General features: G+C 41.2%; 1 protein-coding gene across 1 annotated transcript in view; it reads right to left on the bottom strand.

The window, feature by feature from the left end:
* SYK (spleen associated tyrosine kinase) overlaps positions 1–10,482 on the bottom strand; it is a 47,854-nt gene extending 37,372 nt beyond the window's left edge. Inside the window, exon 1 of the mRNA XM_066338419.1 lies at positions 10,348–10,482. The gene's annotated coding sequence lies outside the window, so the exon portion shown is untranslated. The remainder of the gene's footprint in view (positions 1–10,347) is intronic.
* Positions 10,483–12,480: the final 1,998 nt, after the last annotated feature.

Below are 12,480 nucleotides of genomic sequence, written 5' to 3'. Positions count from 1 at the left end.
ACAGGTGGCATTGGTACTTCATGTACTAGGTTTAGGGAAAACACCTTTATCTCCTCTCCTGTATCAAGGAGTCATTCATAAAATGAACTGAAAAGGAGTATCACAAAAATACCTAAAATCATCATTAGCTTCAAAAAATTGTGGTTTAAACAGTATTTTCCTATAGATTTACTTTCTGGAGTCATCTTCATCAATACTGAGGACAGACAGATAGATTTTTTCCCTCCACTGAAACATGCCAGAAATGCCCTCATTCACTCTAAATTGCATCTGACATTCTGATATTGTCAGACTACTCCAGGCATTCTAGCTATTGAAATATTTCCTGAGGAAGAACTACTTGACCTGTCAACACAATTACTGCCCTATTACAAGGCAAACAGATGCTTAAAAAAAGTATTAATGTTCTATTCAGGGCTTTACTATAAAAGCTTCTGTACTGAGCTCAAGGAAGAGCATTCATCACTAAAAAAAACATTCTTCACTGATGCTAGGAATCTATTGTCTCTTTGTACAGCACCTTCTTTTTGGGACTCTCATGCCTTTGGTAAACTTTTCACATGTCATAGTTTTCCTCTAATAAGGTTTTTCTGCTTTGACCTTTTAAAAGCTCAGACTGCTACTGTGAAAGAAAACAAAAGCACTAGGTGTTTACGGATTACAATAATTCTTTCCATGGAAGTAAAAATCCTATGGTTTCCACACATATTAAAAATAGAAACACACAACCAAAAAACCCAAAACCAAAACCGTTTTTTTTCCTTCTTTTTAGGGAAAAAAAACCCCAAAACCACTTACACAAAAATGTGAACATTTTCTTCTACGTATTTACCATGCTCTATTAGTCATTTCCTGACCTCCTTTTCCATTCTTACACTGTTACAAATGCCAACACTGCCTGTTGCTAAACACATCTCTTGTCAATGTAAGAATTTCAGACTTAAAATGGGTAGCATCACTTATATGGGGAAGTCTGCTTACTTTTGGACAAAGTACTTGCCTGTGATCAGCCCCTATTAAACTTCCCTATAAATAATGGAACCACTGGGATGAACTATACCTGCAGAAAAGTATTTAAGATACTGTGGGCAGACCCCTGTTTAATCTCCCATTTTCCTGCTGTGAGAAGATGCGAACAATCTTCTCTGATCACAGACAGGTCTTCGCTAAGACCAGCTGTGGCTCTGTAGTGACTGCAGAATAGTACAGGTATAATTGATTCTTCCCAGTGCTGTGTGGGGGAGGGATAAAGAAAAAAAAAGAAAAGAAAAAAAAAAAGCCTGTGTTGGGATGCAGTTACAAAAGTATTACTCAGGGAACCCCAGCTACCCCCCTTCAGGAACTACTGAGCCATATGTACATACACACATATACATATATGCACACACACGCGTATATGTATTTTTCCTTTATAGCTTCGTTTCAAACATATATTTCCTTTCCAGAAGTACAGTAAAAAGTAAAACTCCTTTACATACCCCAGATCCCACTGCAACTGCACAGAGGGAGCTGTGAAATGAACTTACAAAGCCAGTGAAAATACGTGAAGAGCTAAACACAAAAATTATCATCTTTCTTGCAAGAAATCACTAAAATCACTAAAAAGAGACTGAACTGTTTAGTCAATGGCCTTCATATTTTCAGGTTCAAAGTTACAATGACAATAAATACAACAGCATAGCCTTTTGTAAAACGGAATATATCTTCATTTTAAAGAATAGTTTTTGCAAGGACAGCAATAACTAAACTGTTATGGACAAGACAGTAATGGCACAGTAAAACAAAGACACATCTATCACTAAACTTCCTCCCATCTCCAAATTATTCCAAAATCTTCTTTCAAGGTTCATTATGGTCTATAGTTTTTCACAACCCAAAAAGAAGTTGCTAGACAAAGATCTCTAAGAGTGTTATACCAAAAACATTGATTCAAAACATTCTTTTTTTTTTTTCAAGAAGGCAAAACCTGGAATATCTGTCCAATATCCAAACACACAAAAAAGTGTCTTGGGCAGAGAGCTCATGATACTGTGAATTCTCATTACCATGAGAACTGAGAAAGGCTATCTTCATCCAGAAGGATCTGAGTCCAAGTGTGGATGAATCCACAACCCATACTTTGTATTTCCTTCCTTGTGACATTTTTATCAAATTTTCTGGTAAACAAGACACCTGAGAACTAAAGCATCATGAATTCTAGAAGGAAGTTGCTACAATCAAACAGAAGGTGAATGAAAGGCTTCATCCATTAAAAAACAACCTATAAGAAATTCAACATTATTACAACAGCCTCAAAATTTCTAGCCTTAAGACAAAATGCCACATTTCATATGAAGGTTCAGACGAAGACCACTGTGGTATTACTAGTCAGCAGACCCAAAAGATAGGTTTATTTTACATCCCAGTCTTCATTTAACTTTTTAAAAACCAGCAATTGTTGCAGGCTGGCATTTCCAAAGCTATCATGAAGGTATGAACTCCCCTTCTTTGTGCAGGTCTGTCTTTACTTAGTTCCAAGTCTACAGGCTACAGATGTATAGACCATCTAAGTTTTTTAGCCATGAATGTTAGCCTTCACTTACAGTTAAGCAAACAACAACCCAAGAACACTTCGACCCCATTAAACTTCATTCCTTATCTGAAATTTATTGTTCTGTCTTCAGAATTGTGAAAATCTTCGCTGAATGTATGCCTCAGTGGAATGAGTCAGAGTGGCAAAATTAGGCAGGTTCCTCTTTCAGAAAAAGGTTATTTTGTCGTCTGAAACAGTCTGCAGTATCCTGCTTTATATATAAAGCACAGAAGTTATTGCAGGAACAAAAATAACTAGCCTTTCATACTCCTAGAATAGGCAAGCTTCTATATAACTGGCCAAGCCTTCTCAGTGCCACTTTCTAGAGTCTATAAAAACCATGCCATGTTACCTTATTTTTTGAAAAGCTTCTGGTAGGAGCACAGACCAAGTAAATGTTCTACTACAGATACACTGTAAGCACCATCTCTTAGTGGAAATTACACTCAGAAATAATTGACACCCACAGAGGTATGGAAAAAAAGGCCAAACATTCCTGGTTTTTGAAATAAAGATGTGATACTGGCTCACACAGAATTGAGCCAGAACCTGTCAACAGCCAGGTTGACAACATTAAGGATCAGGTTCTTAAAACCTATCTAATAATTAGAAATATAGAAACACAGCATTGTTCAGGGTGGAAGGCACCTTAAAGATCACTTAGCTCCAGCCCCCCCCACTATGGGCAGAATCACCTTTCACCAGACCAGTTTGCTCAGAGCCCCACCCAATATGGGCTTGAACACTGCCAGGGATGGGGCATCTACAACTTTTCTGGGCAGCCAGTTGAAGTGCCTCAACACTCCCCCAGTAAAGCAGTTTTAATTTAACAGCATTTTTGTTAGGAAATTAATGCTTCCTAAAAAAAAAAATACTACCATCCAACAATTGTGCCAGCTCTTCCTTACTAAGTTTTATGAGGATATGGACATCATAAAAGACAGACTCTTTTGCAAACGAGACTTTTCGTAACAACTAGTGCATCAGCCAATCAGCCATCCAGAAAAGATTAAATCTGTATCTCTCCCCATATCAACTTTATAATCAGAACAAGCAGCACAGGTAAAACTTACTTCTCACTGGTACAAAGAGAGAACAGTCTCTTAAGAGGCAAGAATTCATTTTAGCCAGCAAACAAACTGAAACCTAACCTCTCCTCTCACATGAAACAGAATATTCCAGAAACACTATAGGGAGAGATGGAGAGAGATGAGCCCTCTCCTCCCATCCTGCGAAGTAAAGTACACCCATTTGCAACCCCTGGACCAAATAAATAGTCTTGACAAGTTCCATGTAACACTTTGGGCAGAAAGAGGATGCACCTGGCCTCAGTGCGTTCTGGGCCAATACGCAGTATTTCCCTATCACTTGCATGACAAACTGCCAGGCTGGAAAAAACAGCTCGTAGTCAGGCTTCTTTTTTCATGGTGTGTTGTTCTGCACACAGCATCAACAGCTACATCTCTAAATGGTGCATTGGTAATTGTCACTATGGATAGGTGCTACATCAGGATAACAAAAAGCCACCTCCATTTGATTAAACTTGTCTCTTGAGAGTTGGAAGCAATTGGATTTCACACTAGAAACATTGTGATCTTGACACACCTCTGCTTCCAAGCGAACACAGCCCTGCATCCCTTTCAGAAAGCATATTCAAGTTGGTTTGAGTTCAGTCATCACTGGGGGAGGGAGGGGTGTGGTTTCCCCTGCACTTCTGTGCATACAAATACCTGCAGACCAGATCTTTGATGTATTTCTTGGATGATGACTGTCACACAATTGTTCACGGTGCCTGAGGCAGCATGATATTTCTTGCCAACTGCACCTGATAACTGAGGATGGAAAGGTTACTCAAAGCCTCCCTCAATGACCACCTCAATTCTGGGGTGTCAGAACTGTTCAGAGCAGTGCTCTCCCACTTGATACTTATTTTAACTAAGTTATCATTTTCACTTCACAGCAGCAAGATGCTTGCTGATTCAAAAAATAGCTAATCCAGGTAACCAGATTTGCTATTTTTTGCAAAAGTTATCTTTATTTAAACATCCTGCTTTACTAACTCTTGAGCAAAACATTATGGAATTCATATGAATTCTATGAAACGTAGCAGTGACATTTGTAACTTTAAGCCAAAGTTGGAAATATTAGTGCCGCTTCCTTTGCTCAACATTCCCCATATTTCAGATATTGAGCAACTGGGTTTAACAAAAAGTCTCACTGCCCATGGGAGTGCAGCTGGAGATAAATGATCTTTAAGGTCCTTTCCAATCCAAACCTTTCTGTGATTCTATGATATTAAAGATTACCACCTTGACAAAATTTTAGGTTTGGGTTTTTCTGCATAGATTGAACTTCTTGATTCAAGTTATCAAATTTGGTCTCTTTTCCAGAGTAGGAACTTCCCCATAAGCAACTGCTTATTGCACACATACCAGCTTGTTTTCCTATGTTGTCTACAAAAAAAAAAAAAAAAAATTTCACTTGAAGCTTTTCTGTAATGTACTTTACAATAATTTTTTGGGGGAGGGAAAGGATTGTCTTTCTAGCATATTTTTAACCTCAGTTTTGAATCTAGATAAAGAAAATCAACTTTTTAGGCAATCCCATCAAAAAATCAAGAAATCCATTTTGTAAAAAACATGTAGGCATTATTTTAAACTGAGAAAATTTTTAAATTGAAAGGAGAACTTTTAAAAGCAGAACTACACACTCAGTGGTCAGCAGCAACACACATTTTAGAATTTAAATCTAGCACACCACCCACTCCCAGTCACACTGGCTTTAGCTAAGACACATAATGTCTCTATATGTTCTGGATTCTATTTCTTCTATGAGCTCTGGTCTTAGAGGTTTTCTGATTTATTCCTCTTTTTTCCCCTTACCCATCTACTTCATTATTTTATACAAATAGGAGGGAAAAAATAAGATAATGTCTCTCCAAGAGGGTAGGGATAGGCTGTGGCTGATGCATGAAATGGTGACACCTTACTCATTTTACTGAATCTGTTGTCTAAGATAAGGATTTGTGATATTAAAATATTTGAGCGATTGCCTGTTTCCTTGGTACATATCCTACTCTAACACTTCCTAAATGTGCTTTGCCTAGTTACCTCCAATCACGATTGTGTTTCCTGTAAATTTCAACTCCACCACTAGACTAGATATGTCTCAGGGATTTACACAGCTGGACTTACATACTCCCACGCCGAAAGTCCTGCTTCTTTAGCAAAGCTTTTAGCACCCTATATATATCTTACTTCTGCTCAGTGTCGGTGCTGAAAAACTCCTTCTGCTGACTCAATCCATTTTTAAAGGAAAAGTTGTTTGAATCTTTACTGGACATTTTGTCCACTCAAGTCACATGGAAATCTGTATCTGTTTGGAGGAATGCTATCTCAAAGCAAACAAAGGCAAAACTGGAGAAACGACTCAATAGTCCTAGCTGGTCAAACAACATATTCCAACATCAGTTTACTACACATCAAGTGATAGTGAAACTGGACAAACTATCTGTAATCATACTCTGGTATGCTGGTTATTTAGGTTCTAATACATGTAAATTTTTAATTATTTGCTCTGGTACCTGGTACAAAGGGAAGGCTTGCAGCATTTTGTATATCAAAGAATCATAGGGTTGAAGTGGTCTTAAAGATCATCTGGATTCAATCTCCTTGTCATGGGCAGAAACACCTTTCACTGGACCTGGTTTTCTCAGAGCCTCATCCTGGGGGGTTGCCCCAGCCTGGCCTTAAACACTTACAGGGATAGGACATCCACAACTTCCCCGGGCAAACTGTTTCTGTGCCTCACCACCCTCAGAGTAAAGAATTTCTTTCCAATATGTAATCTAAACCAAGTCAGTTTCAAGCCATTCTACCTGGTCCTGTCACCATATGCTCTTATAAAATGTCTCTCTATCTTTCTTGTGAGTTTTCTTCAGGTACTGCAAGGCTGCAATTAGGTCATCCTGAACCCTTCTCTTTTCCAGGCTGAGCAATCCCAATTCTCTCAGGGCCTCCTCATAGGAGAGGTGTTTCATCCCTCTTATCAACTTTGTGGCCTTTTCTGGACTCCAACAGTTCCATGTCCTTCCTGTGCTGGGACCCCAGAGCTGGATGCAGGGTTCCAGCTGGGGTCTCACCAGAGCAGAGCAGAGGGGCAGAATCCCCTCCCTCCCCTGCTGCCCACGTTGCTTTGGATGCAGCCCAGGACACGTTTGGCTTTCTGGGCTGGGAGTGCCCATGGCTGGGTCATGTCCAGCCCCCAAGTCCTTTTCCCCAGGGCTGCTCTCCATCTGTTCATCCCACAGCCTCGGTTAGTACTGGGGTTTGCAGCAGGAACAGCACCTCGAACCCGGGCTTGTTAAATCTCCTCAGGTTCTCATGGCCCCCTTCTTGAGCTTATACATGTCCATTTGGATGGTATCCCATCCTTCAGGTGTGTCAACTGCACCTCTCAGCTCAGTGTTATCTAAAAATTTCTTGAGCGTGCACTTGGTCCCTTTGTCTGTAATTAACAAAGATATTAAATAACACTGGTCCCAATATAGATATACTGAAGCCACTTTATAACTTTAGGATCCCTGTGAGTCTCAAAAGTATTTTTACCTTTTCTTTCATTTTTAGAAGAGCCACTCTTAAGAAGTATCACTAATCATTGTATGTAAAGGCACAAGAAGTTATAACCTAATTTTAGATTTGGAATGCATACATAAACTACAAAATCGTATTTTATTTGTTTGAGGTAGGCGATATTTCTGTGTCAAACACAAAATTTATTTATTAATTATCATTTGCTACAGCAAACCCTTGACTTTTTTCTTTTTTGCTCAGGGACATAGAGGCCCCTTCACACTTCTTGCACTTGCAATGCTGATGTTTTCCAATCACCCCAACATACAATGAAGTGGGAAATGTTTTCTTCTGCTTAACTGTATACCTTCACATTACCCTGTGTCATGAAATTGAAAGGTAAACAGTATCAGCTATGTACCCTTGCTGCTGGAGGCTTAAAATACAATGTAAATACTAAGCAAGAGCTTTGTGATCAAATTATTTTACCATGCCTCAAATAGATATTAATAATTGTGTATTGTAATATCCTACATCGCACGAAAGATTAGGGAAGGATTCTGCAAAGCCCAAGGTTTCTTTTTCTCATAAGAGCAGTTAAAAGGCTTAACTTTAATTGCAGAAATTAATAACGTTTTTCTGTAAAAGTAGTACAGATATTAAGAACCCATTTTTGTAAAAGCATTTCTGGAAATGCCAGCTGAGACATCTAGTCAGCTGCCCTCTACTCCTCCACCAAGATCTTCAAATGCAAGCAAAACTACTGTAAAACTGAACTACAGAATTGTATCCCAACAACGAATTAGTATTTTTTTTTAAATTAGAAATTAAGAAGATGATACTGCAAGATGAATCCTTGCAAGATGAAAAGCTTTCATTCTTATGATTGAACCTTACTAATGACACCTACAAACATCTGTAAGTCCATCTTAAGCTTTGTAACAAATGCTTTGAGTGGTATGAGTACTCTTGCCACAGTGGAGCAGCTCACTTAAGCATGCATTTACATTCAAGCAAAAAAAGAAGTAGTTTTCAGAAGCAGCTAGTTTATGCTGAGCACAACATAACAGAAGACTCATTTAGAATGATTTTTCTGTGACTATTACTCACATTCATAGATAACTCTTGTATTCCTTGTAATTATGACATAAACCCTGACACGTTTCCCTTTTCAGCTGTGCTATTCTGGAGCTAAACACATACAACTGAAGGCAGATTCTGTCTAGCGTGCACACAACAGATCTTGGGGCGCTGACCCAAAAGTCTGTAAAGCTGGAAAAAGGATAACACTACCTAGAATTTTCAGTAGATTCAGATGCAAACAGAATTTCTTACACTCACAGTTTTCAAATCATCAGTGGTATCAGACTCATTGCTTTTTGCTAAACATTGCATCTTGAAAAAGAATTAGGAACAAAAAAAGAAGTGTAATTTGCAAAACACACAATGTACATTTCAAAAATTATTTCTCCCACTTCCAACACTTCTGTCCTAACAGATTGAGAAGAAAAGATGGGAGACTAAGGAAATTACTCTAGATTTTTTTTTTTTTTTTGGCCATTAGAATCTTCAGATGTCCTTAAGACAAGTTTATAATTTCATCATCAGTCTTCTAAACTGGAATTTTGAGCTTAATATAAACTCCTGGCTAATTCTAAAAATAAATTTGTTTTTGTCTTCAATCTGTGACTTCAGATCTAATTCTGCTCTTGTATCAGGATTGCAGCAATGGGCAAAAGGGAAAGCTGCACAGTTGACCCTTGCTTTGACAGAGTGCAAACATTTTTTAACTGAAGAAAAAACAGAACATGTTAACCGTATTTCTCATGATATTTTGTAGTGATTTCAAGTGATTGTGAAAACTGAAAGGATGATATACTTTTTATCTATTTCAACAATATTTTAAGAATCACAGCTGATTTAAAACTCTCCAGTTAAAATATACATATCTATGAGTGTAATCTTTCTCCCCCACAAGATAACTGTCACAATATAAAGAACATTCAAACTTCCTTATTAATCTCTCAATGCTCAACAGAGGGATGAAGAAAAAAAAAGTCACACTTCCTCTAAGGGGACTGCCTCAATCTACACTGCTACACTGTAAGGCTTCCAAGCCTGTAAAAATACAGAGCTTTGCATGCTGAAACTGCATTCATCTGTACTGGATGGCTGTGTCCATGGATTACTCTGTGGATTGAAGGGCTCAGGAGATGTAAGCTTCTGTGGATAGAGTGCATGAAAGAAACCTAATGGAAAAGAATATTAAAAATCCTATAAACTGTTAATGCCCCAAAGAATAATTTCATTTTAGATTTACTTTAAATAATGTTAAATAATGTTTTACGATATATCATGCAACTTGTCCAGACTAGGACTCTACATGCCACTCTTCTTCTAATGGATTGTTTCATCTAACAATACTATTGCTTAACTTCGTCCAAAATAACATCGCTTCAAACTAATCTAGACAGCTACAACATAAAGTGGATGCAGTACAGTACAGTGCTAACAAAGATAACTGAGTAATGCCGGCAGAACACAACATGAAGAAAAATTTCTCTGGCACCAGGCTTGTAGAATCGACTACTTTCAGCACTTCCAGTGATATAATAACCACAGCTGTTTTCTTGGAAACAAAATAGGGAAGTTTGGTAAGAAAACGCGCATTTTAAAAGATTTTTTTTTTCAGACATAGGTCGTTCACAGGCTATGCAACATTCAGACAGTAGCCCTACTTTTGTGTACACTTGTCTCTGCTTAAAACCTGCCACCACAGTAACGTCTCGAGACAAAGCCAAGTCAATTTTCTCCTGCACCTAAGTTTAAGATTTAAATTCCTGTGACGCTGGGCTAGTGGTATTTATTTTTCGAAGCGCTGCAATACTAGAGTGTTTCAGGCTGGTGCTGCCTTTCCAGCCGCCTGCTCCCAACCCCGAGACGCGCGTCCCTTTCTGCCGCCGCTCATTAGGACTCTCCTGTGTCCCAAGCGCTTCACCCTCCCTTCCCACCAGCTGCCGAGCTGCCATTCTGCCGATGTCCGCGACACCCCAACCCCGCAGCGGGGGCAGCAGCGCCGCCCGCCCCTCCGGCCCCGGCCCCATCCCCGCTCCCGTTCCGGGCCCGGCGCGGCCCCGGCGGGGAAGGGGCGGTGGCGCGGGACCGGTCGCCCTCCGGCTCCCAGCGCCGGGGGCCGCGACTCACCGCTGCCTCGGGGTCACTCGGCTCCGCGCCGCCGCCTGCTCCGGGCAGGCAGCGCTCGGGCGAGGGCTCTGGCGTGCCGAGCCGTGCCGGGGTGCGGCCGGAGCGGGCCGGACCCTCTCTCTTTGCACAGCCGGATCCGCCGCTTCCTCCTTTTCGCTCGCAGCCGCGGCCACTTCCTCAGGGCTGTGTGGGCGAGCGCTCCCTCCCTTCCAGCGGGCGCGGCCACCGTCCCCCCGGACCCTCCTTGGGGCCGCGGCCCCGGCGAAAGGGCCGGACACCGCTGCAGCCCTGGACCCGCCGGCCGACGGACCGCCCGCGCCCTCCGGACCCCGCGGCGCGGGCTGCTCGGGACACCGTGACGTGGGCCCCGTGGTGCCGCCTGACGGGGCTGTCCTTGGGACCCCGCCGTGCCCGGTCTGCTTGGGACTACTGGCTCGGGCTCCTTGTAGCCCCGGCGTCGCCTCGCGGGCATCTGGCTTTGGAAGATGGTCGTGTCGTTGCTCAGCACCACGCTGGGGACAGAGGATCGAAGTGTGTCAATTGCGGACTTCTCTGAAGGGAAAAACCGAATGCATTCATACTGGTGCAATTGCGAATTGATGAATTCTGGAATATTGAAATTCTGTGTCTTTTGGTGCTTTGTGTGTACTTCGCTGAGAAAAGGACTCTCAGAAGAGTTTCCTTTTGGAGCAGGTCAGAGGCCTGACATAGCACAGTATCACCCTTCCTGCTATATTTCACATAAAAAAAATTCTCCCATATTTTGATCAAATATTTCTAGCAACTCCTGATGTGAAGGAGACTCCCGTGTCCTAGAGTTAGCTTGGAGGAGAACCCCTCTTCAAGACCTCCTCAACATCCTGTGTGATGGAATTAATTCCTGTGGAAGATGAGACCACTCAGTCAAAAATGCAGCTCTCCTTTGCCTGTGACTGCCCAGGGACAAACCTCTCCTGCTATGGGTCATACAGGACTGAGTACCGCGAGGGGTCTTGGGTGGGCAGGTCTCCTTCAGCAGTGACTGTGCTGCATGACACAGCGTGGTGTCCCGTGATGTGCAGCGCTTGCAGCAGGAAAAGTCCACTTCCTTTTTCCCCTTATAAATTTGTGTTAGCACTAATGTGGGATTCAGGCATTATTTTCAGTCAAAACAGGGTCTCCCTTTCCTTATTGCAAAATGGACTGTACATCCATCTGATATTCAATAGAGCTGCCAAAGTACAAATCTCTCATATTTAATGACATTTAAAAAGGTCTCTGGTTTTAGTTTATTTCGGTGAGACTTTTGGCAGTTGCCATAATGGCAGTGCATTTCTTATTGACGCTGTCTACATGTTTGAAAAAACAGAATAACTAAGAAAAGCTAATTCTTAGACCTGTTTTCATGGTATTATTCTATTTGATGGTATTATTATTATTATTATTATTTTTCCTGGTATTATTGTTATTATTTTTCATGGTATTATTCTTTTGATTTTGGCTAAGAGAGTATTGTTATCACACTCATAATTTGTCTATTCCCATACACTACTTCCACAACGTCACGGCTTTCTCCACTTTTCAGTCTACCCCTGTCCCCAGTATGTAAGCTAGAGGTGTGCAAGAACTAGGGTAGGGACAGAGCGGGACAGTTGCTTGCCACTGAACAGAGATAGCTCATATAATGATTAGCACTCAAATCTGGGGGCAGGTGAAGAAGGGTGTTTGTGGGCTTCTCCCAAGGTGGCCACCAATCTGATACTTGCTGGTCATCAACATGCTTGTGGGAGGCGGTGGGTGACCAGCTCTGCAATCTTTTGGTGTGGTTGTAATCTTGATGCTTTTACCTTCACCTATTAAATTATATTCATCTTGACACATGGCTTTTTTTGATCTCCTTACTCTGTCCTCAGTCCCGCTGGGCAGGAGGAACTGAGCATTTGGCTGTGTGAGTGCTTGGCTGTTGGCCTGGGTCAGATTATGGCACCTGTGACAGGGAATTCCAGTAACCAAAACAAAGAATTTTTAGGTTGTCCACAGTTTACTTTTTCTTTCATTTCTTGTGAGATTTAATACAAATAGCTGAGTTCTGCAACACTGATTTTTGGTAAGGTGCTCTCAACAGTGGAGTATGGCATTTAATGTGTTACGTGT

The sequence above is a fragment of the Sylvia atricapilla genome, chromosome Z, assembly GCF_009819655.1.
Source record: "Sylvia atricapilla isolate bSylAtr1 chromosome Z, bSylAtr1.pri, whole genome shotgun sequence".
Lineage (NCBI taxonomy): Eukaryota > Metazoa > Chordata > Aves > Passeriformes > Sylviidae > Sylvia > Sylvia atricapilla.
Note: the sequence above shows the minus strand (reverse complement) of the source record. Positions and strands in the feature narration are given on the sequence as shown.